A 4705-nucleotide genomic window follows, 5' to 3' on the forward strand; every position below is an offset into this window, starting at 1 on the left:
GGCGCTGGAACACAGAAATTGCATCGGAATCAAATAGAAAAGGCACAATGCCGAATAAAGTACAAGAAGACTGACTCTTCCTACTGCCTATATTTGAAACATTCCTGTGACACTAGTTATAGATTCCGACGCTTCACTTCAGGTTTACTGTATCCCTGTGACCTTCTTATTGACCAAAAAACAAAGTAATTTCATCGGAATTAAATGCAAAAGGCACAATGCCGACTTAAGTACAAGAAGACTGACTCTTCGTACTGACTATGATATGAATCATTCCTGTGACACTAGTTATAGAATCCGATGCTTCACTTCAGATTTACTGTATCCCTTGGACCTTATTATTGACGATGTAACACAGAAATTGCATCGGAATTAGATACAAAAGGCACAATGCCGACTTAACAACAAGAAGACTGACCCTTCTTACTGTCTATGTTTGAACCGTTCCTGTGACACTAGTTATAGATTCCGATGCTTCACTTCAGGTTTACTGTATCCCTCTGACCTTTTTATTGACGATGAAACACAGAAATTGCATCGGAATTATATACAAAAGGCACAATGCCGACTTAAGCACAAGAAGACTGACTCTTCGTACTGACTACGTTTCGAGGCATTCCTGTGACACTAGTTATAGATTCCGATGATTCACGTCAGGTTTACTGTATCCCTTGGACCTTCTTATTGACGATGAAACACAGAAATTGCATCGGAATTAAATAGAAAAGGCACAATGCCGGCTTAAGTACATGTAGACTGACTCTTCTTGCTGACTATGCTTGGAACCATTCCAGTGACACTAGTTATAGATTCCGATGCTTCACTTCAGGTTTTCTGTATCCCTCTGACATTCTTATTAACAATGAAAAACAGATATTGCATCGGAATGAAATAGAAAAGGCACAATGCCGACTTAAGCACAAGAAGACTAACTCTCCTTGCTGACTAAGCTTTGAACCATTCCTGTGACACTGGTTATAGATACCGATGCTTCACTTCAGGTTTACTGTATCCCTCTGACCATCTTATTGACGATGGAACACAGAAATTGCATCGGAATTAAATAGAAAAGGAACAATGCCGACTGAAGTTCAAGAAGACTGACTCTTCCTACTGCCTATATTTGAACCAATCCTGTGACACTAGTTATAGATTCCGACGCTTCACTTCAGGTTTACTGTATCCCTCTGACCTTCTTATTGACCATAAAACACAGAAATTGCATCGGAATTAAATGCAAAAGGCACAATGCCGACTTAAGTACAAGAAGACTGACTCTTCGTACTGACTATGTTTTGAATCATTACTGTGACACTAGTTATAGAATCCGATGCTTCACTTCAGATTTACTGTATCCCTTGGACCTTATTATTGTCGATGTAACACAGAAATTGCATCGGAATTAAATACAAAAGGCACAATGCCGACTTAAGAACAAGAAGACTGACCCTTCTTACAGTCTATGTTTGAACCGTTCCTGTGACACTAGTTACGGATACCGATGCTTCACTTCAGGTTTACTGTATCCCTCTGACCTTTTTATTAACGATGAAACATAGAAATTGCATCGGAATTATATACAAAAGGCACAATGTCGACTTAAGCACAAGAAGACTGACTCTTCGTGTTGACTATGTTTCGAACCATTCCTGTGACACTAGTTATAGATTCCGATGATTCACGTCAGGTTTACTGTATCCCTTGGACCTTCTTGTTGACGATGAAACACAGAAATTGCATCGGAATTAAATAGAAAAGTCACAAAGCCGGCTTAAGTACATGTAGACGGACTCTTCTTGCTGACTATGTTTGGAACCATTCCTGTGACACTAGTTATAGATTCCGATGCTTCACTTCAGGTTTACTGTATCCCTCTGACCATCTTATTGACGATGAAACACAGAAATTGCATCGGAATTAAATGCAAAACGCACAATGCCGACTCAAGTACAAGAAGACTGACTCTTCGTACTGACTATGTTTTGAATCATTCCTGTGACACTAGTTATGGAATCCGATGCTTCACTTCAGACTTACTGTATCCCTTGGACCTTATTATTGACGATGTAACACAGAAATTGCATCGGAATTAAATACAAAAGGCACAATGCCGACTTAAGAACAAGAAGACTAACCCTTCTTACTGTCTATGTTTGAACCCTTCCTGTGACACTAGTTATAGATTCCGATGCTTCACTTCAGGTTTACTGTATCCCTCTGACCTTTTTATTGACGATGAAACACAGAAATTGCATCGGAATTAAATGAAAAGGCACAATGCCGGCTTAAGTACATGAAGACTGACTCTTCTTACTGACTATGTTTGGAACCATTCCTGTGACACTAGTTACAGATTCCGATGCTTCACTTCAGGTTTACTGTATCCCTCTGACATTCTTATTGACGATCAAACACAGATATTGCATCGGAATGGAATAGAAAAGGCACAATGTTGACTTAACTACAAGAAGACTGACTCTCCTTGCTGACTATGTTTTGAACCATTCCTGTGACACTAGTTATAGATTCCGATGCTTCACTTCAGGTTTACTGTATCCCTCTGACCTTCTTAATGACGATGAAACTTAGAAATTGCATCGGAATTAAATAGAAATGGCACAATGCCGACTTAAGTACAAGAAGACTGACTCTTCTTACTGTCTATGTTTTGAACCATTCCTGTTACACTAGTTACAGATTCCGATACTTCACTCCAGGCTTACTGTATCCCATGGACCCTCTTATTGACGATGAAACACAGAAATTGCATCGGAATTAAATAGAAAAGGCACAATGCCGACTTAAGTACAAGAAGTCTGACTCTTCTTACTGTCTATGATTTGAACCATTCCTGTGACACTAGTTATATATTCCGATGCTTCACTTCAGGTTTACTGTATCCCTCTGACCATCTCATTGACGATGAAACACAGAAATTTCATCGGAATTAAATAGAAAAGTCACAATGCCGACTTAAGTACAAGAAGACTGACTCTTCTTACTGTCTATGTTTGAACCATTCCTGTGACGCTAGTTACAGATTCCGATGCTTCACTTAAGGTTTACTGTATCCCTCTGACCTTCTTATTGGCGCTGAAACACAGAAATTGCATCGGAATCAAATAGAAAAGGCACAGTGCCGACTTAAGTACAAGAAGACTGACTCTTCCTACTGCCTATATTTCAACCATTCCTGTGACACTAGTTATAGATTCCGACGCTTCACTTCAGGTTTACTGTATCCCTCTGACCTTCTTATTGACCATAAAACACAGTAATTTCATCGGAATTAACTGCAAAAGGCACAATGCCGACTCAAGTACAAGAAGACTGACTCTTCGTACTGACTATGATTTGAATCATTCCTGTGACACTAGTTATAGAATACGATGCTTCACTTCAGATTTACTGTATCCCTTGGACCTTATTATTGACGATGTGACACAGAAATTGCATCGGAATTAAATACAAAAGGCACAATGCCGACTTAAGAACAAGAACACTGACCCTTCTTACTGTCTATGTTTGAACCGTTCCTGTGACACTAGTTATAGATTCCGATGCTTCACTTCAGGTTTACTGTATCCCTCTGACCTTTTTATTGATGATGAAACACAGAAACTGCATCGGAATTATATACAAAAGGCACAATGCCGACTTAAGCACAAGAAGACTGACTCTTCGTACTGACTATGTTTCGTAGCATTCCTGTGACACTAGTTATAGATTCCGATGATTCACGTCAGGTTTACTGTATCCCTTGGACCTTCTTATTGACGATGAAACACAGAAATTGCATCGGAATTAATTAGAAAAGGCACAATGCCGGCTTAAGTACATGTAGACTCACTCTTCTTGCTGACTATGTTTGGAACCATTCCTGTGACACTAGTTATAGATTCCGATGCTTCACTTCAGGTTTACTGTATCCCTCTGACCATCTTATTGACGATGAAACACAGAAATTGCATCGGAATTAAATAGAAAAGGCACAATGCCGACTTAAGTACAAGAAGACTGACTCTTCTTACTGTCTATGTTTTGAACCATTCCTGTGACGCTAGTTACAGATTCCGATGCTTCACTTAAGGTTTACTGTATCCCTCTGACCTTCTTATTGGCACTGAAACACAGAAATTGCATCGGAATCAAATAGAAAAGGCACAATGCCGACTTAAGTACATGAAGACTGACTCTTCCTACTGCCTATATTTGAACCATTCCTGTGACACTAGTTATAGATTCCGACGCTTCACTTCAGGTTTACTGTATCCCTCTGACCTTCTTATTGACCATAAAATACAGTAATTTCATCGGAATTAAATGCAAAAGGCACAATGCCGACTTAAGTACAAGAAGACTGACTCTTCGTACTGACGATGATTTGAATCATTCCTGTGACACTAGTTATAGAATCCGATGCTTCACTTCAGATTTACTGTATCCCTTGGACCTTATTATTGACGATGTAACACAGAAATTGCATAGGAATTAAATACAAAAGGCACAATGCCGACTTAAGAACAAGAAGACTGACCCTTCTTACTGTCTATGTTTGAACCGTTCCTGTGACACTAGTTATAGATTCCGATGCTTCACTTCAGGTTTACTGCATCCCTCTGACCTTTTTATTGATGATGAAACACAGAAACTGCATCGGAATTATATACAAAAGGCACAATGCCGACTTAAGCACAAGAAGACT

This window comes from Schistocerca piceifrons, unplaced genomic scaffold (assembly GCF_021461385.2).
Source record: "Schistocerca piceifrons isolate TAMUIC-IGC-003096 unplaced genomic scaffold, iqSchPice1.1 HiC_scaffold_2412, whole genome shotgun sequence".
Classification (NCBI taxonomy): Eukaryota; Metazoa; Arthropoda; class Insecta; order Orthoptera; family Acrididae; genus Schistocerca; species Schistocerca piceifrons.